The sequence below is a fragment of the Camelus bactrianus genome, chromosome 8 (assembly GCF_048773025.1).
Source record: "Camelus bactrianus isolate YW-2024 breed Bactrian camel chromosome 8, ASM4877302v1, whole genome shotgun sequence".
NCBI lineage: Eukaryota > Metazoa > Chordata > Mammalia > Artiodactyla > Camelidae > Camelus > Camelus bactrianus.
Window position 1 is genome coordinate 67,628,113 of NC_133546.1, and position 23,142 is coordinate 67,651,254.

Sequence of the window (23,142 nt, forward strand, 5' to 3'; positions counted from 1 at the left end):
CCACTAGATCCGTCTCCCGTGATCAGTCGCACCCCACCCCTTCCCGCCACAGGAATCTTTTGCTCTGTTACCATTGCTGCAACTGCTGTTACAAGATCAGCCGCCTCTTCCGCTGATTATATTGTTTGATTCTTATCTGAGTCCTGAAGGTGAGGGGTTATTACTCCCACTTTGTAGGTTGCCCGGGGGTGGGGGGGCAGCCTCACAGAGGTTAAGTAGTCTCCCCCAAGTTTCCCAACATCTGTAGTGAAGCCACGAGGCTTCTCTTCTAAGCCTCACTTTTACACCAGGGCCAGCTGCTCTCACTACACACTTAGCGACATCGAGATCCTTGTATTTCATAAAGAATTATGGTTGTTCAGAACTAGGGTAAAGATAGGTTTTAGAAGATTGCTCCTGCTCTTCAACCTATGGAAGCATTAAATGCAGAGTTCTTAGGAAAGAGAGAATCTTTTATTTATCTTCTATTGTCCGTTTGCTTTGGTGTACCACCTCTTCTGGATGTTTTTAAGGCAAGTGGGCTTGCTTCAGATGCCTTCCTCAGGTGCATTACTTCCTCAGGTTTGTGGGTGAAAAAAACATCAGTCAAATGATTGGCAATAATATTTTTAAGACATTATTGTGTACAATGGTTTAAACAAAAATTCTGTAAAAAAGGCTCCTTACATGAAAAATATGTGCAGCTTTTAACATTAGAAAGACAGTACTGGAAAAGATTAGTGTGGCTGAACATTCAAGTACTCAGGGATTTCTTTTTCTAAGGCATAATTTTATACAAGGATTTAAACAAAAGATGTTCTGAAAATAAGAATGAGTCCAGCATGAAAATATGAAGAACTTTTAATGTTAGAAACTCCTGGGGAAAATGCTGTAACTAAAGAATAGTTCATTAAACTGGTTTTGTGGAAAATATTTAAAGAAGAACTTTCCAGAGTGATCAGAGGCTTAATTTTTTTTAAAGTCTGGTATATTCTTCTATGTGTCTGTGAGACAGTAAAAGACCATTTTCTTTAGCTTTGCCATCTTTCTTCTAGAAAGAATTGAAAAAGGATATTTGAATTAGCTTTTATCTTCTTTATCGATTTTCAGAATCATTAATAAAAACTCACATAAAAATTTCTGAGACATCTGATCCTTTTCATTTCTCTATATTCATAGCAGCTGCAATTGTAAGTATATTACTTTGCAGAGACAGAACTTTAACATTGATGAAATGCATTTACCAGTTGTAAACGCTACTAAATTGAAAATAGACTATGAAAATGGGCTCTGTTGAATTAAGGTCAAAAAAGTTAAACAACTGAAAGAAAGTCTATTCCAGGTAGAAGATGACTAAGTCCATGGCTTGGAGAGGGCAGTTGTTTATTTTAGATAACTATAATACCTGATGGAATATACAGTGACCCGCCCCTCAATACATTGCTTTTGAAATGAACAAATGGATATATCACACACAGGAAAGAGTTCGTGGAAGAGGTGACATTTGAGATGTGCCTTGAAGATCAGTAGAATTCAGTAAGAAGGGCTGATGCAATGTAAATGTTGCATTAAATGTTGAATTAAAGTTCTGAGAAAAGGAAGCAGATTAGTACTACATCAGCGAATCACTTTTGCCAAGGAATTTGGGAGTCAGAGTACAAGGATCAATCTGGCAGCATGGCTAAGTCAGACCAGTGGAAGCAGGAGGCAGAAAAGAAACTGAACGTTAGTTCAAGTGAGAAGAAATCAAGCCTAGAAAGAGGGGAGAGATAGTGGAAATTAAATGGCAGCTGTTTCAAGAATGATGTAAAAAGTCCCAGGATGGCAGGGAGCAGGATTAGCTTGTCTACTGCTCGGCACTTGGTTTAGTGCCTGGAACTTAGTAGGGACTGATTGTGTATTGAAAGAATGAGTGACTGAACAGATAGATGAAAGCTAGAATGTTTAACTTCATACCTACTTCACAGATGTAACAAGAGTATAAATATAGGTCAGGCTTACTCTGATATTAACAGAAATAATCGTTCAGCAGAAGGAGTCAGTCTCAGGAAAAGGAGATGTGCTCATTTTGGACAGGTTAGGTTAAAAAAAACAAAACCAACAGGATATCCAGGTAGAGGTGTTTAATGGACAGTTGAAAATATGAGTTCGTTACAAAGGAAGGAATATGTTTGTTGAAATAAGTGCTGATTTTTGATTATCTAGATATATGAGATTCTGTCTCTCCTGACCTTGATTATCATAAAATAAATTTTCCACTTCAATTTTCTACTTGTTCCACTCTCATTCTGTTCTAGTGGTCTATTGCTGTGTAGTGAGTTACCTCAAAACTTAGTGGCTTAGACCATCAGTTATTGTTATCATTACCTCTCCCAGGTTTTGTTTTGCTTTGGTTTTGGTTTTCTTTTTGTTGTTTTTGTTTTTGGTTGATTGAACTTACTGGGATGGTTGGAGCTCACAGTCTCATGCAGTTGTGATCATATTGGGGCTAGAGTTACATGAAGATTTATTTATCTTTTTTAATCTGTATCTTTTTATTGAAGTATAGTCGGTTTACAATATTGTGTTAATTTCTGGTGTACAGCTTAGTGATTCAGTTACACATATAAATATATTCATTTTCATATTCTTTTTCATTATAGGCTATGACAAGGTATTGAATATAGTTCCCTGTGCTATACAGTAGGACTATGTTGTTTGTCTATTTTATACATAATAGTTAGGATCTGCAAATCCCAAACTCTCAATATATCCCTCTACCCTGCCTTCCCCCTCTGGTAATCACAGTTTTGTTTTCTATGTCTGTGAGTCTGTTTCTGTTTTGTAAATAAGTTCATATGTCTCATTTTTTTTAGGTTCTACATATTGGTAATATCATATTTGTCTTTGTCTAACTTACTTCACTTAATATGATAATCTCTAGGTCCATCCATGTTGCTTCAATGGCATTATTTTATTCTTTTTTATGGCTGAGTAGTATTCCATTATATAAATATACCACATCTTCTTTATCCAATCATTTGTCGATAGACATTTAGGATGTTTCCATGTCTTGGCTATTGCAAATCATGCTGCTATGAACATTAGGGTGCACATATTTTTTCAAATTAGAGTTTTCTCCAGGTATATGCCCAGGAGGGATTGCTGGATCATATGGTAACTATTTTTAATCTTTTGAGGAATCTCCATACTGTTTTCTACGATGGCTGCACTAATCTATAGTCCCACCAGCAGTGTAGGAGGGTTCCCTTTTCTCCACATCCTCTCCAGCATTTATCATTTGTGGACTTTTGAATGATGGCCATTCTGGCTGGTGTGAGGTGATACCTCATTGTAGTTTTGATTTGCACTTATCTGATAATTAGCAATATTGAGCAGGTTTTTTTCATATGCTTATAGGCCATTTGTATGTCTTCATTGAAGAATTGCTTGTTTAGATCTTCTACCCATTTTTGGGTTGGATTGTTTGTTTTTTTCTTTTTAAGTTGTATAAGCTGTTTATATATTCTGGAAACTAAACCTTTGTCAGTCACATCATTTGCAAATATTTTCTCCTGTTCCATAGGTTGTCTTTTTGTTTTGCTCATGGTTTCCTTTGCTGTGCAAAAGTTTATAAGTACAAGGTACTTTTAATGGAGGTAAGTAGATAGAACTATACCCTATAGCCATTTATTTAAAAAAAGGAAGGATGACAAGGTTACTGTGTTCTTAATAAAATATGTTTTATTGCCAAGTTTTTTTTTGAAACTTTTAATGGAGTTAACTTCTGATGTTTTACTTAAAGATGCTATAAATGTTTTTCAGGCTTTTACCTAACAACACTATAATCTCTATGTGAAAATTGTGTGTCCATTACTGTACTGGGGAGTAATAGTTCTTTATCACTTTTTCCATCTGTGCCTTCCCTCAAATAGCAGGCTGTCAAGAACCTTTCTGATGTAACTGCAATTGCGAGTAATGGTACCTCCCATCACCTGTAGTTTTCTGTTTCTTATCTGATCTGTGTTCTGAAAACACATAAGAAAACCTTCTTTAGAATTTCATGGTAAAAAGAATCCAGAAGTTTCTGAGCAAGCCTGAGCCTGAGGGCTAAAAGTAAGAGCTAATATGTTCAAGTTCTAATTTCGGTCCAGTTGTTAAAAATGCATATGTCTCACATTGTTTGATCTTTATCTCAATCCTGTACGATAGATACTATTATTACCCCTATTTTACAGATGAATTAAATGAGGTTTAGGCAGGTTATTCTCATAGTAAGCAACAATCCTGTGAGGTTTTTGTTTTCTTTTTGAATCCCCCCTCAAAAACAGAGCAACTATACAGGCATACAAACAAAACACCCATGTACAACATCTACCACAAAACAAGACAACAAGAAATTCTCATGAACCCCAAAATAGGAGTGAGAGGGAACCAAATGCTAACAGTGACTGGACCCAGGTGATACTAGAGACAATGTGTTGGAATGCAGAAAAAATGACACAAAAATAACCAGCAGAAAGTTAGATTGGACAATCTGTGATCTGATGTAAAGACTGGGAAGGGACATTGCAGGCTCCAATTCCCAAATGAGGGGAAAGGGATTGCAGGAAGACCTAATGATGTTGGTGGGTCTGGACCGTTTCAACTTGCCAAACTAGCCAGCTGGAGCTACTTCCAGTTTGCAGCCCTGTTCTGAAAATAAACTACTGGGAAAATACAAATTGAGTTTGTTAGCTTGATTTATATCTCTAAAATAATTAAACACAAGATTTGTGAGCTCGCATTTGGATTATTGCCCTGGGCCTTGCAAATATCAGTGGTGGGTCTCATCCTGGATATTAGCAAGAAGCTGCTCTCTACCTTCACGGCAGGGGCATCAAGAAATTGCAGTTTGGGTGCTGCTCAGAACACCAGGGGGCGTGCAGCCCAGGCTGCCCTAGAAAATCCATTCTACTTAGCTGATGTGAGTTTGAGAATATGGAATAATGTCATTTTTTTCTAACCATATAAGTATAGATCGTATTTTAATGGCTTTTTCAAAAAGTGGAAAAAGAAACTTCTTTAAGAGAAGTTCATAGTGTGCCTCTTCTCGTGTTTTTAAAAAGGCTTTAAAGCTATTCAGAGAGAGAAAAATGTGATACCATGATATTTGCCATAATGAAGGGTTTTCTTTGTGGTTTCCCATCAGGTAGACCTCAAATCATAAGGAAAATGAGTTCTTGCCTTATAGCCTCTTCTTCCTACATGTATACATTGTTGCATTTTTAAATCTTCTCATTTGTATATTGAATTCATTTTCAAGTCATTTTTGTGATGGAACTTGTATTTTTCACTTTCCCAAAGAGAAAATAATTTGTTCAATAAAGAGAAAAGAAGTGATTTTAGCATAGAATTTTTAAATTGTCTTCACTATTTTACTAAAAAATACAATGCAGAAAAAAATAAAATTCATCTAGCAGATAGGTGTCCAGGCTAGAGGCTAGTGTCTTTAATTCCTGGGCTCTGGCTGAGCCTCCCAAAATATGTGATTCTAACACAGGATGGCTTTTCTCTGATTTGCTACATTTAGAGATACGTCCTGAAAGGCAGAGCCTATAGGACACTTTATTAATTTCCCAGGGCTGCCATAACAAATTACCACATACTTAATGGCTTAAAACAACAGAAATGTACTCTCTCGCAGTTCTGGAAGCCAAAAGCCAAAAGTCAAGGTGTTGGCAGGCTGTGCTGCCTCCGAAGGCTGTAGGAGAGACTCCTTCCTTGCCTCTTCCAGCACCTAGGGGCCAAGCATTGCTTGACCTCTGAAAGCGTAACTCCAATCTCTGCCTCCAACTTCTTAGTCTCTTTTTCTCTGTATGTGTGTCTTCTTGTCCTTTCTTCTTATAGAGACACCTGTCGTTGAATTTGAGGTGTGCCCTAATTTAGGGTGATCTCATCTTGAGATCCTTAACTTAATTACACCTACAAATAAAGTCATCTTGGGAGGTTGTGGGTGGACTTATCTTTTGGGGGTCCACTACTCAATCCATTGTGGGGGTTGATCTATAGATAAACAGCAAGAGTATTTTAATATCTTTAATCAGTCAGTGAGAAAGGTTATACTGTACTTTTTCAATATCATAATTAAAAACACAAAAACTTAACCTGTGATGTTTAATGAAAGGAAACATTTATATCTTAAATTGACTTCCAGGCACAGTATAAGTCACTGCAATTTTTATTAGTATGAGATGAATTTTGTTTTAGTGAAAATTGATATTTCACTCTAAATTCTCTCAGAATTATGAAATCCCAGTTTCTTGTACTGGGACATTAAAGGGAAAAACTTTTACTTAAAAGTAAAAGCAAAGTCAGAAAATATCAGAGGTATTTTTATAAAATAATTTAAGTTTAGTGTTTTCATACAGGGCCATAGCTTTATTAATATTGTATTATTATTATTATTATTATTATTATTATTATTATTACTATTATTATTATTAAATGTTTTTACATTGTTCCCATTAGGGTTCAATCAACTGTGACCTGGGAAAATGAAAGACAACCAGGAAATTTTAAAATAAGTGGAAATTTTCTATAGTATAAAAAGAAATTTGAAGGGGAAAAAAGTTCCCTTCAATTTGAAGCTTCTTTTTTTTATATTTTCCAAATAGGACATAAACAAAAATGATCATCTTATGAACAAAAGGAAGACATCTCATTTCTAATGTGATGAGGCAGAAGAAAATTTTAATAAAAGGGTAACAGAAAGGAGGAAATTATTGCGTGTGTTATTTTTGTCTTTAAGAGAGCATGAAGTCTTCAGATGCATGAGAGAAAGAGGAGGGAAAGAGAAAGAGGGAGAGTTATGGAGGTAGGAAGAGAGAGACAGAGAAAGCAGAGAGATGAGGTGTGGGGAAGAATGCTTTCTGTCACATTCCACAGTGTTATGTTTGCTACTTCTCTTGTAGTCTAGTAGGAAATAATTGTGTTTCTCCTATGCAAGGAGGAGAACTAGCTAAAAGGGAAGAGTCAGTAAAGACTAGAACACAGAATTGGTGAGCCTAGTTTATAAGTCTGACTACACTCCTTTTTGTTTCTGTTTCTCCACCAACAATATAAATTCCACATAATCAAAATCTTATCCTACCTCATAGAACTTTTTGCATGTAAACTCTGGGAATTAATCTTTGAGAAAGAGAATATTGGAAACCTTGTGCTCTTTTCAGAGCTGGTTCTTAAAATGTCTAATAACCGAATTCAACAAAGATACTGATGCTCAACAAACATTCTATCTGTCCCCCCTCATTTTCCAGTCCCCTTGCTGTGAGAAGGGACCAGGTGACTAGTTCTGGCCAATGAAATGCAAACTGAAGCCATATAAATGTCCCTTTTTATCTGAGGTAGGGAAAAAAGCCCTCATGATTCTATGGTTCTGCTCTTACCCCTCCAGGGTAAGAGGAAAGGCCACATGTTGCTAATGGTGAAGCTACAAGTTTTAAACAGCCTGGATCTCTGAGTCACCACGTTTAGTTCAGTACCCTGGAGAGTTCTAAAGCCTACAATACACTTTACATGAGTGAAAAAATAAACTTTGTATTTTAAGCCATTGAGATTTGGGGATAGAGGACTATCACAGTATAAACCTATCCTAATACGTCTACTTTTTGTAAGTTGTTTGGGATTTGCTGAAGCCATCCTTAATAGGTGTGAATCAAAATTGAATGCTACAAAGTAGGCAGACATTAGTTAAACTTGCTTTTTAAAAACTGCACTCTTTTTGATGTTTTTGTTACCATTAAAAGGGAAAATATTCTTGTGATTCTGGGTAAGGATGTATTAGCAATCAATATTTTCAGTTTTACTAACAGAAAAGTCTTTAATTGCAAATTCCTCTTATAATTTTCTTAGCTCTCATTAACTTAATTGATTTTTTCCTACTTTTAAAAGTTATACAGGGAAGCCTGGAAGTCATAAAGTTCTTGATATCAAATATTTCCTTCCAGATATTTATAAATAATATATAGTAAACTTCATAATCTGGCATGACTAGAAGGGATTTTGGGCAAAATCAAAATTTAAACTCACGTAAAATTTTTCTTTAACTTCAGTGAACCTAATAGGATAGGTTTAGAAAAATGACCAAAGCCTTGACCCAACCATAAAATCATTCTCCTTTTTCATGGGATTATGTGAGAATTATAGACTATGACCATTGTTGTTAAGCCTTGTGGGCTATTTAAGTGACTGAGCCCTTTCTTTAATAAATTTTCCTATCTTCATTGAAGCATCACCTGTTGGGTGTCTGGACAGAAAAGGGACATGTAACCTCCACCTACACACTTCTGACAAGTGGAGATTACTCATATTTACTAAAGTAACCTGCAACCCTAAGGCCTTTTGGGCATCAAACTGTACAAATACCTCAAGGTTATGATACCTACTTGTCGTACAGGCTCTGTTAGTAAATACTGGTAATTCCACTGGTTAGAGGTAGGTAGGTGGGAGCTGTATGTACTTTCCCTTCCAAGATCAGTATCAGGTGCTGTGGTTAGATGAACATACATCTCAGACTAAATTCTCTCAAGCAGAAAGAAAAAGTGTCTGTCCTATGGGTAGTGGAAGTCCCTCACCCTTATACACCCATGTGACAGTGTTAAAACAGATGACCAGACATACATTTGAGGAGCCTATATTATCAAGTAAACAGGTGCCAGTTTTAAAGAGCATCCCCTGCTGCTTCATATAGACATAAACAGGAATCAGGGTGAAGTCGGGGAGGAGGTGATCCCTTTGCTTCTAGAATTTTTCTAGTGCCCCTGACATCTTTTTTCTACTGATGACATATTACAAGGACTCAAACAATATATATACCTGTATTATAATCCCCGCAGTTAACATCTGTTTCTTTTTTGCTGTGAATATCAGGAAATAGTACCCATCTTGAGCCATTTAGACTTAGCCATGAATTATACAAAGTCAATAGCTACTATGTTTACTTGCACATTTCCACGTCTTCAAACTGTACAAATAAGTGTCATTCTTAAAAAGTGTTTTATTCACTTAAATGAGAATTGAACAGAAGCATTGGGAGGCATGAGGACTTTATTCCAAAGAAAATGTTATTGCTGAAAGATAATAGGAAAATGCATTAGTAAATCCACCATGTGTGCTTGGAAAGTCCCCCAAAAGCTGCATTCCAGGGCCAGGTGGATGACTGACCCATCACTGACTGTATCTGTGGAGTGACCTGTTTTGCTGGAGAATTAAGGCAATATGGTAATAAAATGAATAATTAGATCTTAATTAAGCTCCCAGGCTGGTGATTGTAGGCAGTAGTGGTGGCATGTTCTTCATTATAAACAGGCAGCTGCACATTCATTTATTTTGGTTGTCCAGTGCTTTTTGCACAAAACAGAGTAAATAACCCGGGGAAATTAGTAGCCTTTTTGACTTTTCTTAAATAAATTCAGCAAGTTAGTTTTATTGTTTAATTTGAGTTGAGGCCAGACTATGGAGGGAGAGTGATTTTAAAGACCAAGTAGAGAACATTTTCATGCAGAATATTTAACAGACGACTAAAACTAACAAATTTTATCCTATTGCTATCCCCATTTCTAATTTATTCCTGCCTGGTCTCCGCCCCGACACTATACACCCAATCAATTACCTGAGCTTTCCTTTTCCTCTAAGCTTTCATTCTCTGAGAAGTGAAAGATGATCAGAGACCACTGAGAAACTAGCCAAATGCCATAAACAGCAGGGTATGTTTTGCAGCATGAGCTGGTTCCACTATTGAAAAGGAGATTCTTGGCAGATGCAAGTCTAAACAAAAAAAGAATCCTTCTCCTGATGTGTTCTCCTTTGGGAATGGAAGATTTCACTTCCTTTTAACGGGCTCTCTATGAATACTCTTTGAAGGGAAAATCATGTTGCTTTTAATAAAGGTCCTTTCTTTCAGTTTCCTTTCCAAACTGCATCTGTTTCTTTTCCTAGAGCTAAACGGATCACAGTTTATTAAGAGGATGCTATTTACAAAGGAGGAGAGAATTATTATGCTACTTCAGGGCCTGTTTCTGGAGAGGCAAGAATGTCATAAACTCATATCTTCTATTTTAACTTGATTCTATACTTCAACTTTTTATAATAATACAATAAATAGACTTTTTTCTACATTCTGAAGAAAGGTGTTCTTAAATTCTTTGAAAGGTGAATAATATCTATATATGGAATATATTTTAAATGCACAAAGCATAATATATAGGTGCATACCTGTATCTGTTTAGATAGACAGCTATTAATAGTTACCTAATAAAATAATTACCTGGTAAAGTAAGTAGTAACCAACAGTTGATATTGAAAACATGATAAAATATAAACATTAATATAATAATAAAAGGATAAGAGCTAATATTTTTTGAGCTGATACATATAAACCAACAACAATTGTGGGTGCTTTACATGCAGTCTCAGATATCAAAATAGTGCAATTAGTGGATACTTTTATAATCTTAGTCTTACAGTTTAGGGAACTAAGGCACAACAAAGTTAATTAATTATGTAGGATAGAGTTTAATAAATACTTCACTTTGATTATTTATCAGAGATTTATTTAAATATATACTTATACATTTGCATTTTATAGTAAAGATACATTTACATTATATATTATGTACGTTTAAAATATTTACATATTAATATATACTTACATATTATGTTACATATTTATACATTTAATTAAATCTCTAACTGCTAAATAGGTAATTCAATCAATCAGAAGAATGATTTATTAAACCCTATTTCCCATAGTTGATTAACCTTGCTGTGCCTAAGGAGTGACTGTATAAATATACATATGTATTTATGTGTGCATACTAGGGAGAGGGAGAGAGAATTCTGTCTGGGAGCCTCTTGCATTTTACACATCTTGTGAGTGACATTCTGTTTGCCTGTTTTTTTCTGAACTGTTTTCTTTTCAAGGATGTCTGTATAATAAAAACCCTGTGATGACAGAACTAGTGTCTTGGTCTGGAACAAAGACAGGCTTGCTCGCAGCCTTGGAAGACAGAGGTAGTGGTATCCTCCAGGGCAAAGGACCAGCATGCTATGAAGATTCATATTCCCTAAGCTCAAGGTTCCTCTCCAGTAATGCAGTCCACGTGCATACTGGTGTTACCTGAGTCTCTTCACATCATTGTGGAAATTAGGTTTGAGGAAGAAGCATGACACATGCTGATACTCTGATGACTGATACTAAAGTAAGTCTTTTCGTTCTGACCCAGGTGTCTTTTGTCTTTTGCCAGCATCAACCGGACTGTGACAGGCTAACTTGTTAGCTAGCTTCCAAGTGGGGTGAACCCTCAAACCCTTCATAGGTTCTTTGTTGCTGTCTTTTTTCTTAATTGAAGTATAGTTGGTTCACAATGTTGATTTCTGGTGTATAACATAGTAATGCAATGATACATATATGTATGTATATATATATTTCTTTTCATATTCCTTTTTATTATAGGCTATTAGAAGGTATGGAATATAGTTTCCTGTGCTACACAGTAGGAACTTGTCATTTATATATGGTATATAGTATATATATATATATAAAAAATATATAGTAGTATCTATAAATCCCTTGCTGCTTTCTGATATACAGATATATTGTGTCTCCTTTCTGGTCATTCTCAAGCTTCAAAAAGTAGCAAAATTCACTTATTGACACTTTTATGACTTAAAAAAATTCCTCCAAATAGTGGAAAGGGCAAATGGAGGCAAACATAAAAGGGGAATATAACAAACAAAGGACTCAAGAAATGACAGCTTGGTCAGACAGACACACAAGCTCATCTCTGCTTTGGGTGTCTGACTCTGTATTGCATGCTCTGGGAGCATTTGGGGCTGACATACCTGCTAACAAGAACCATCTTCCCCTGAAAAGCTCATCTATCCCACATTCTTTCTCTAATAAGGCCATGAATATTTCCCCCATAAAGTGTAAGCTGCCAGCATGGGTATAATTTGGTGATAGAAAAAACGCTCTTTAAAAGAGCTATTTGGTTGAAGGATAGCAGTTCCCTGGAAACCAGGTAATAAACGTCAACGCCTTGGTAGTGGCAAGTGAAACTGATCTCCTTCTTAGGCCCTTTCTTTCATAATCCTGGATGTATTATAAAACAATGGTCCTCACAGCAATTGCTAATTTTAGGTTTATAACTATAATAACAAGTGCATTCTATGATCATGTAATTATCATTTTACTTGCACCAAAACATCACTATGATTTTTAAGGGAGATAACAATATTTAAAGATAATGCTGGTGATACTTAGATCTATTTAGCTGTAGGAAACAGACCTTTAAAATATTTAGGAAAATTCTAGAGTAACTGTCCTGTGTTTTATTTATACCAAAGACAACTGGTTTATTTTGGCTTTGTTTGTGTGGGTTGATTTAAGTGCTTTAATCAAAGGTCAGTGCTCAAGTTTTCTGCACTCTCTGCACACCCAGATTGTCCTTGACTTGAATCTCTCGTTTTATGGCGACTTTGGGAAAATCTGTCCTTGCTATGTTCAGTAAGGTAGCGCTTGTCGTTTTAACAAACCAACACCCAAATTTCAGTGCTCTGATACAATAAATGTTTATTTTTTGCTGATATAAAGTCCTATGCAGGTGCTTTTAGTTGGTGGGGTAGAGAATTCTACTCCATATAGTCATTCAGGGACCCAGGATATTGGCAATCGTACCAGCGTCAACGCACGTCTTCCAAGATCATCCCGGGTTGATATTCAGCTGGAAGAGAGAGAAAGCAAAGATACTAAAACTATTCCCACTTCAAAACTGCCTTAACCTAAAAGTGTCGTATCCTTAAAAATAGCTTCAAGCTACTGAAGCGGGTTGGGAATATTTGGTGGAAGAGCTGCCCCTGCTTCATACCCAGTCTTAGCAATTACTCCCCAAGCCAACTCTAGCAACCTCTCGATATTTTAATAATGTATTCGTTTTATTCTTATGAAATAATGTGAATTAGCCTGAAAACCATTCTGTAGATATATGGAAACATCGATCCATTATGGCACAAATAAAGTAGTATACACTGACTCAGGCATACACTGGTTATGATCAATGCAGTCACAGTGGAGCAATCCGCACAAAATATTATGATACATGAAACTGCTTTCACGTACCCTTACCCGTTGTAAGCATGATTTGAAACCCATCAAGTAAATATGTATTGCTAACCTTGTTTATATCATATACCCTTCTCTAAAAAAATAACAATTCAAAAAACTATACTTTCTAGTTATCAATCTTTTTTTCAGAACAATAAGCTAGTGCACATTTTCAAGGAAGGAAAGGGAAATGCATAGAGTATATATATTCGAAGAAAAACATAATTTAGTTCTCAAAATATATAAACATAAAAATATATAATTATTAACTACTGAATGAGTCCATTGTGTTTTATGGATGGGGAAACCAAAAACTAGGGATTCAGGCTTTTGTCTGTGATCATGCACCTATGGTTGAGTAAGATCTGAGATTCAGCCTGTCCAGCCCTGTGTTTCCTCTGAATCCAGCTGACATCTTAGGGATGCTAAGAATGTCTGGAGCTGCTGTGGTGGGATGCCCTCAGGTTTACTCCATGGCTACCTCTGAGTCTCGTGTTGGAGGCTACAATGAATTAGAGTGTCATTGGGATTAAAAATAATAATGGCTTGTGTCTTGGAAGTGTTTTTATTGTTCATCTCTTTTCTTGCTGCTCAACAAAATCTATTAAAAATGAAGTGTTGTGGGGAGGGCATAGCTCAGTGGTAGAATGCGTGCTTAGCATGTGAGAGGTCCCAGGTTTAATTCTCAACCCATTAAAAAAATTAATAAAATAAAAATAAATAAACCTAATTACTGCTACCCCCCATTTTTTTTTAAGTGAAGAGTGTCAAACTCATAGGAGAAGGGAAAAATCATTCCAGATAGTCACTGCCATATTCAAGCTAATGCAACAGCAACAGTTTACATTATTTGAGGCTAGATACTGGACCAGTAGGCACTTTGAATAATGTTATCTCAAGGCATCTTCAAATAATTCTTTGTGGTACATACTGTCCGCACATATTACCTATTTTACAGATGAGAAGATAAGGAACTGAGTAAGTAAGGGACAGAGTTGGCATTCACACTGAGGAATGTCTCACTCCGCCATTCCTTTCCCCATGCTCATATTTTATTCTCATGAATTTCAGAAGAGAACATGCAGCTAAGCTCGTATGTGGTCCTGTTGGTGGGTATCTTTAGGCAGTGGATCATGTTGGAGCATGACTCGTTGCTGTACATGTAACTAAATTTTTGGTGCTGAGTCTTGAATTGACCATTCAAATGCCTGAAACATTGACGATGTTGTGTTTTAGAAGGTGCCCTTTGATTGCCCGTATAGGATAATATGCAGGTACAAGGCAATTTTTAGAATAAGCCTGTTTAAAGAAGTAGAAATGAGGTTCAATTCATATGTTCATTCATATAAGAAAGCTCTCCTGAAAGCACAGTGAAATTTCAAAAATAATTGTTAAAAAAGGATTTAGAGGAAAATAAATACATAACATGGAAATGGTATCTGTCATCACTTAATTTTGGAAAACTAAGAATTGTCACTAGGCTCTTGAGAATAACTCCCTTTGGCCAGCACTTTGGTCTCCCATTTGCATTCGGTATTGCAGTTGTAATTATTTGTCTGTTATCTGCTTGCCCAGATGGACTGTAAGCTGCATGAGAACAGCACCCAGGTCCGTGCTGGTCATCAACATCTCTTCCTCTAGCACAGCTTCTTCTTCATTATGTTGGCTCTTAATGATACCTGTTAAATACATTGATGGACAAGATGCTGAAACTCATTAAAAGGATTTAAATAAATTAATACATGCTAATGGTAAAATTCAAGCAACACACAAAAATATAAAGTACTTTCCACTAGGTTTCTACTACCCAACTGTATTCCCCAGAAGAACATTTGTTCATTGTGTCTTATAAAATTTTCTGAACTTTTATAAGTGAATATTTACTTCATTTTTTATTGAAGTATGGTTGATTTACAATAGTGTATTCGTTTCAGGAGTACAGGACAGTGATTCAGTATTTTTACAGGTTATACTTCATGAAAAGTTATTAAAAGATAATGGCTATAATTCCTTGTTCTGTACAGTATAAGTCAGACAGAGAAAGACAAATACAGTATGATATTACTTATATGTGAACTCTGAAAAATAAATGACTGTATATAGTAAAACAGAAACAGACTCACAAATATAGAAAACAAACCAGTGGTTACCAGTGGTGAGAAGGAAGGAGAGAAGGGCAAGATTAGGGGTATGGGATTAAGAGACACAAACCACTGTGTATAAAATAGATAAGCTACAACACAGGAGATATAGCCACTATTTTGTAATAACTATAAATGGCATATAACCTTTAAAAATTCTGAATCACTATGTTGTACACCTGAAACATATAATATTGTATATCGACTATACTTTAATTAAAAAAAGAAATATATGTAAGCAAAAAAGAAAATGTAGATAAGCAACAAGAATATAATGTATTTACTTCTTGGTATACTTAATTACCAGATAAATATATTGACTTGCAATGTAAATCAATTTATTTGTTTATAGAGCATCAAGTCAACGATCAACGATCTAGACAAAAGATGTACAGTTTGGCTAAATTCTCCCAGTCTCTAACAGATCATAGTCTACATATTTCTAAAACATACTCTTATGTCAGCTCATTTTTTTGTGATTTCTTTCTTTCTTATAGAGGTAGCAAACCAAAGGTAGACCGAAACAATTGCACTTCAACATTAGTTGAGCTTTCAGATTGTTTAAAGTCAGGAGAAATAACAATAGACTTAAAATTTTACACGTAACTTACAACATAGGTTCTTAGTTGCAGTTCTTCCACTGTTTTGGCAATGACCAAGAAATTCATTGTATCTGGTCATGTGGTCATAAACATTGGCTTCATTTAAGTAGCAAGTAACCCAATAGATGCAGACCACCCTGGAAAAAAGAGCCACAGGAGGGCGCTCTGACACTGCACAGCTCTTAGGAGACTTTAATTCTTAATTAAGTCTAATCACATCATCTGGTATTAAGTGATTTAAAATATGTGTGTGTGTATAGGAATATTTTTATGAATTATGATTTGAAATAATAGGACAATTAGTTGTGACCTGGAAATTTTTGTTCTTCATTGGTGTACTGTGGTATGGAATTACTGCAGCAGAAATTAAACTATAGATATAGGATTGGTATTATCTAGTGATGTGTAAAAATATATGCAGAAAAACTAAAGCTATATTTTTTCTTTTGAATATATATTTGCAACAACAGTAGGATTCATCTTATAACATAATGTAGGACGTTTCATAATCTATACCAGTTGTACAGGTAACATTCTTTGATGTGCACCCAGAACTGATCATGCTGTCTCTATAATATATATATATTTTTAATTTCTCTTGTTTTATATGGAATTGTGAAGGGCTGTTCCTGTTTTCATTTCATTTCATTAAGAATTTGTTCTTAAAACCATAACAATGAAATGTGTTTAAACCCTGCTGGGGTAGTTTAATTGGTGTCTGTTTGCTGCCTTTGCCTGCTCTGCATCTTTCACCAACTAGCAGTGGTTTTCAAAGTATGGTTCCTAAACCAACAGCATCAACATCACCTGGTATCCTGTTAAAAGTTCAGGATTTCTGGTCCCACCTTGACTTACAAAATGAGTATCCACATATTTAACAGGATCCTCAGTTAAAAATAATGATTAAATATACATTAAAGTGTGAGATGCACCCGTTGCCGCTACAACACTACTTATCTGTATCTAATGATACAGATAGATAGAGTATCTATCTGTTTTGGGTAGAGTTGATCAAGCTTTTTCCTGACACCACAGAGATGGCCTGTGACTCAGCTTTGGCCAGTCAGAGCCCCACCTGCTTGCTTAATTCAGAGACAGTTAAGCGACTCAGCCCATGCAGATCAGCATCTGCCAGGAGACCTTTGCTGGGGCTCTCAAAGGCAGCTCTCTCTCTATTCCGTTTGCTCCGCTTTCAGAATTAAGTCCCATAATCCTGATGGCCAACATGCTCATTAGAGAGAGAGAGCCTGCTGAAGATTGAAGTCAACACAGAAGGAAATGAGCTGAGAGACGGTGAAGGAGCCACGGGAGAGGAAAACGAGAAACAGGAGGAGGGAAGAGGTGAGGTGAGAGGAGAAGAGGAAAGAGGGACGTGAAAGAAAGAAAGGGGAAGAGAAGATGGGAAGGGAAGGAAAAGGGAGGAAATACCACTAAGCTCCCGAAACTATCCGTGCTGTAAGCCAGCATCACCTCTGGGATTTCTCAATTATCTAAGTCACTAAATTCCATTTCTTAAGTTAGCGTTGGCTCTCTGACACTTGCAAATGAAAGTGTTCTAATTGTGCAGATGATAAAGGTGTTTCTATGAAGAATTTAATTACTAAACTACCAGTCAGCAGTCTCTTCATGTGCCTTACATTTAGAAACACGATTACATTGTCAGCCTCAGCCTAATTTAATCTCTAACGTAGTCAGCAAAGCAAGTTCATGTTTTACATTCACAGATCTCAAAACGTGTGCTTTATCTTCAATAATTAAAAATGTAAGGGGGTGGGAAGGGGTAAATTTGGGAATGTGAGATCTGCAAATGTTAACCACTATATATAAAAAGAGATAAAAAGCAATTTTTTCTTTATAGCACAGGGAACCATATTCAGTATCTTGTAAAAACCTTTAATGAAAAGGAATATATATATATTTATATTTATATACATATACCTGACTGGGACATTAGGCTGTACACCAGAAATTGACACATTATAACTGACTATACTTCATTAAAAACAAAAGTACTTGCTAGTGATCTTGCTCTAATGACTGCCTTGGTAAGGGTTGACAATATGCCAGGGGTTAGTGTTTTTACTTAGTTATTAAAAATTCTTAGCCTGAACTGCCTCTTATTATCTTAAAGATTTTGAATTCTCTTAACATTTTCTGAAAACCTGTTTAATGATATTGACAGACGATGAATAAACAAATTTAAAGAAAGCAGATGGGAAGAAAAACAATTTCCCACACTTCCTCCTATTCCTTGCTTTCTTTCTCAGCCTGACTCATTTCTTATCTTTTTAAGTTCCTCACCCTCTCTTTCTTTCTTTTGACTTCTATGCCTGGGCCCAAGAGTGGGCATCATTGAATACGAAATTCTATTTTTTAATCAAATTATAATTAAGCAGCTTTTCATTTTTCCCACACTATGAAATTCTAGTTATCAAATTGTCCAGTAAGTATTAGATATTTATTACATGTCTCCTTCATGGGGATGTTCAAATATACAAACTATTGCAAAGGAGAGATCAGTGTTAATTAAATACATTTACATCATTGGATTAGCATATTAATTCAGAAATTATGCTGTCAATTCTTAAATTGTTTTATTTTTACATAACATTTTCACAAAAATTGATTCATCGCAAAATAGGATGTTTCAATGTGCAGCAATATATGTACACATACATATATACAAATATATATATATATCTTCTAATAAAATATGTATATATTTCACCTAATAAAATACGTATATGTATTACCATAGTAAACCAGACTTGAGTGTTGAGCCAGGCTAACAACAATATTAGTTCCTAAACCTGAAAAGAGAAGCTTCCCTTCCCTACCTCCCATAAATCCATTCTAAGTTGGAGATATTTTCCAGAGAGGGAGAACAAAGGCTATTTTTCACTCAGTTAGTCAAGAAGCATCTATTGAACACTGGTAGTGCTTTTAGGTTCTGTGGTTAGAGCTAGGAGCAGCAAAATGGTTAAGCCATGTTTCTTTCTTCTAACGGTGTGACCTATTAGTGGAGTGGTTGGGGGTTGGAGAGGTCTGGGAGGAGGAAGCCTTATAGATCTTCCTGGGGATTTGTATCAAAATATCTAAAAGCTTGGATTTTCTCCTTTCCCACAGCAATCTAAGAATATGTCAAATTTTTTTGGTGGGAGGCAGGTAATTAGGTTTACTTATTAATTAATGTTAATGGAGATACTGGGGATTGAACCCAGGACCTCATGCATGCTAGGTATATACGCTACCACTGAGCCATACCCTCTCCCCACATTTTGGAGTGGTCTTCCTGAAAATGTTTTCCAGGGCCTGGGCCCTTCCCATATACTCCAACTTTCTCAGGTCTCTCACCCAGTTGTAACCAATTCCTGGTGTTTCCAACAAGGTATTCTGGGAGCAGAGATGAGGAGCAATTAGTTCCGTGCAGAGTAAAGTTGGTGAGCTCAGGGTAATCTCTAAATCCCATTATGATTATGACTGTTGTATCTGAGGGAGGCCTTGAAGGATTAGAACAGGTGGAGAAATCAGGGATAGAGAATTTCCACTTGTAGAAATGGACGCATCATGGTTGCCAGGCTCTTTAAAGTCTTACCATTTGCCATGCGCGTCCTTCAGGTCATAGACAAGAAGATAAAGGACAGAGATTGCATGATTTTCCTGTGGTTTCACAGGAAATGAAAGATGGGGCTGGTCTGAGAAGTGCAGCTTTCCTGTCCAAAAAGTGTGCTCTAAACCTCCACACGGTCTTCATTAAGCTATAAAGATCACAAAGTTGCGTGCATCAAGGTCACTACTCATTGTGGCTTATATGCTCCTTTGCCTTTGGGTGCCCAATAAGAGACATCGAGGAGTGATGAGAGCTGACTCCATCAATAACTTAGTCCAACTATCTATCTGCTGATGTATTAATGCTGATTTTTGCTCTTTCATAGCCTACTGTCTAAATTAAATCACCTTCCTCAAACATCTTTTCTATGCCATATTTCTTCTTCATAATGAGTTGTGTGTGTGTGTGTGTGTATGACTTTTCTGTGTGCATACACACAAGTGTACATATGTATGTACGTGTATATTGTGGATTTCCACAACCTGGGTGTCAGCCTCTACTTGCTTCTGTCTGGAGATATCTATCACCAGGCAGATGGTGTGTTCTTGACAAGGCATATACCACGGGCTAATGCATAGACAGACTTCCTTCTCATAATAGGTTATATCCAATATCTGCTTAGTAGAGAAAATAAATGCCTCAAAATATTATTTTACATGTGAGAGTGATGTCAAGGAATCTTCCTTTGTTCTCATGCTTCATAAGTCACCTTATTCAGCCCCAAATTCATTATCAAAATCCTTTGACCTTTTGTTATCCATCCATCAATTTTATTGCATGCAAACTTGAAGGAACAGAGGAAATTTCAAATATGAATAGAGAAAGGGTATGTGGTTGTTACAGTAGGCCAGACACCTTATCTAGCCCTCTGTGTGAATTTCCACCTCACTGCTCACTGGGACTCAGAAAGATGCAGGCTTCACCCAGTTTGAAATTTCCACACTCTGCCTTGGTAACCCACCCCGCTCTCTGTCAGAGACGGCTCTAAATGCAATGAGGTATGAGATAAAGGAATGAAAAGTGATCTTTTTTAGAGGATTTTTTAACAATTCAAAATAATCTGTATATTTATTGTAGCCAAATACTGCATTCAGCTCATTCGAAAATCATTCAAGTTGTGAAAATATAATCCATAACATACGCTAAGGTCAATGAGATGCGTGAGAAACTCTCAGTAAATGTTAGTTATGTAAAGTGAAGTTGTTTGTACAGCTTTCATTTATTTGCACTTCTAGTCCCCTGATGAAAACAGTTGATATCATAAGTAAGTTTAACTTTTCCATTTTAATCAGGTTTTCTTTGGGGGCCAGGGCCTTCTTATCTTTTCACTTCCCATCTTCATAGAACTCGCATGAGAAAAAGAATTCTGTTGCCTAAATCGACTTTTAGAAGGTACTTTGTCCTGCTTTCCCATTGGAATATGGTTAAAGGCTAAGCTATTTCAAGGAAAAAGGCAAGGAATCCCAGTCGAGAGACAAACCCTGTTGAAGTGGTAGCAGTTCATGGGTATTCTCCATAAATACCGTCACTAAATGAGATTACATCTGCCGAATTATGCATTTTAGCAATTCTGCATGTGCTGCTTTTTCCATTTGCCTCCACAGGATGCCTTCCTTTTGGAAGTAGCTTTGTGGCCCAGTGAGTGAGTATCTTTTCTGTTTATAGAATTCTATTTTCCCATTGCAATGGCTTCTGCTAATAAAAAGCAAGGCAGTTCTATAAAGTAAAGAAATATGAGAAAATTTCTAGGGAGGTGACGGAGGGAGAGACAGAACGGGGTAGGGGGTTGTCATTCTAATCATGGCCAATCTTACCAGAAGTAGAGGAACTACTAGAAAAGGAAGAGAAACCCTTTCACTGTCAGGATGAGACACTTCCTTTTTGGACAGGAATTTGCAGAGTACAGAAACCGTACTTCCCTTTGTTGGGAGGTCAGAATTCCCTATTCTTGGCATGGCTAGATTTGTCAAGTTGATGCTCATAACTTTTCATTTCTTCTTGACGTAGTCATTTCATTGGTTTTGTGAGTGTGGTGTGATTGCAACCATTTGGCCAGAGCCCTCTTAGTAGGTAAAATACTTTCTAAAGTCCTGTTCACACTGTTCTTTGTTCATCTGTAGCTATGTTTCTGGCTATTTAATCAAATTTTTCTCTCAATGTATTTAATGTATGCAGTAAAAAAATATAAGAAGTATTAGACCCAGTCTCTACATCTTTGTGTCAAATCTTATGACTTATGCCATTTTAAACTGCATTTTTTTCAGCCATAAAACTCCCTTTCTCAAAATGAAGAATTTAGTAAAACATCAATAAATAATAGAACCATGGAAGAAGAGAGGTTAAAGTGGAAAATGGGGGTGGCAGAAAATGCTTCTCAATGTTTCTTCAACACAGACTTTTTATTTCAGAATGCTTTTATTTATTTTTATTTATTAATTTATTTTTGTTTTTTTGGGGGGGTGGGGGAGAATTTTATTTATTTACTTATTTTTGGTGGAGGTACCAGGGATTGAACCCAGGACCTAGTACATGCTAAGCATGCTCTCTACCACTTGAGCTATACCCCCTTACTCAGAATACTTGCAGATTTACAGAAAAGTTATGAAGAGAGTACGGGGGGTTCCCATATTCCCTACACCCGGGCTTCTCTGTTGTCGACATCTCCTGTTACTGGAGTCAGTTAGTTGTCATAACTAATAAACCAACATTATTATATTATCATGAACTAGAGTCCACACTTTTTTCCAGATTTCCTTTTTCCTATTCCAGGACCCCATTCAGGATATCACATCCCATTTAATTGTGAAGTCTTCACACCTCCTCTTAGCTGTGCTAGTTTCTCAGATTTCCTCTCAGGATTGGACTGCAGTGATGGGTTCTGGGGAGGAAAACCACAGAGTTAAAGCATCACTCTCACCACAGCGTACTAAGCTTACATCCTGTCAATAAGACTAATTACTCTTTTTTTTTTTTTAATTGAAGTACAGTCAGTTGCAATGTGTCCATTTCTGGTGTACAGCACAATGTCCCAGTCATGCATATACATACATATTTTTGTTTTCATATTCTTTTTCATTAAAGGTTATTACAAGGTATTGAATATAGTTCCCTGTGCTATAACTGAAGAAAAAATTTTAAATCTATTTTTATATACAGTGGCTAACATTTGCAAATCTCACTCTTGATTTTAACCTTGAACTCCCAGCTGAGGGAGTATTTGTCATTTTCCTCCACAGCAACATTACTCCTTTTCTCTCTTTTTCCATACTGCTCTCTTTGGAAGGAGGTCACTGTGTGTGGCTTACACTAAGGAATGGGGAATTATGTTTCACCTCTGTGAATGGGGAACATTATATAAATTATTTGGAATTTTCTGGCTGGGAGATGTATCTATTCTATTGATTTAGTTATTCAACCACTCATGTCTGTCAATGTGAACTCATGGATGTTTACTTTACATTTTGGATTATTATCCAATGCAAGTTTATTTGTTGTTCAGTTGTTCTAGCTTTGGCCATTGGGAGCTCTTTCTGTTGGCTCCTTTGACGAACATCATTGTGGGTTTTTAGTTTGGCTGCTTTTGTTTTGTCTGGTTTTGCTTTGTTTCGCTTTTAGCACTGCAGGATACTCTGAGTGTATCTTATCTGTCCACTGACCCAGCCCTCCAGGAAGCCATTTCTCTAAGGA

The 23,142-nt window shown here is 36.3% G+C and overlaps 1 long non-coding RNA gene and 1 pseudogene across 2 annotated transcripts in view; both read left to right on the top strand.

The window, feature by feature from the left end:
* The window catches only part of LOC123613622 (uncharacterized), a 520,235-nt gene that overhangs the window by 435,780 nt on the left and 61,313 nt on the right, over nt 1-23,142 (top strand). The window lies entirely within an intron of this gene.
* The window catches only part of LOC105083124 (small ribosomal subunit protein eS8-like), a 36,375-nt pseudogene continuing 14,889 nt past the window's right edge, over nt 1,657-23,142 (top strand).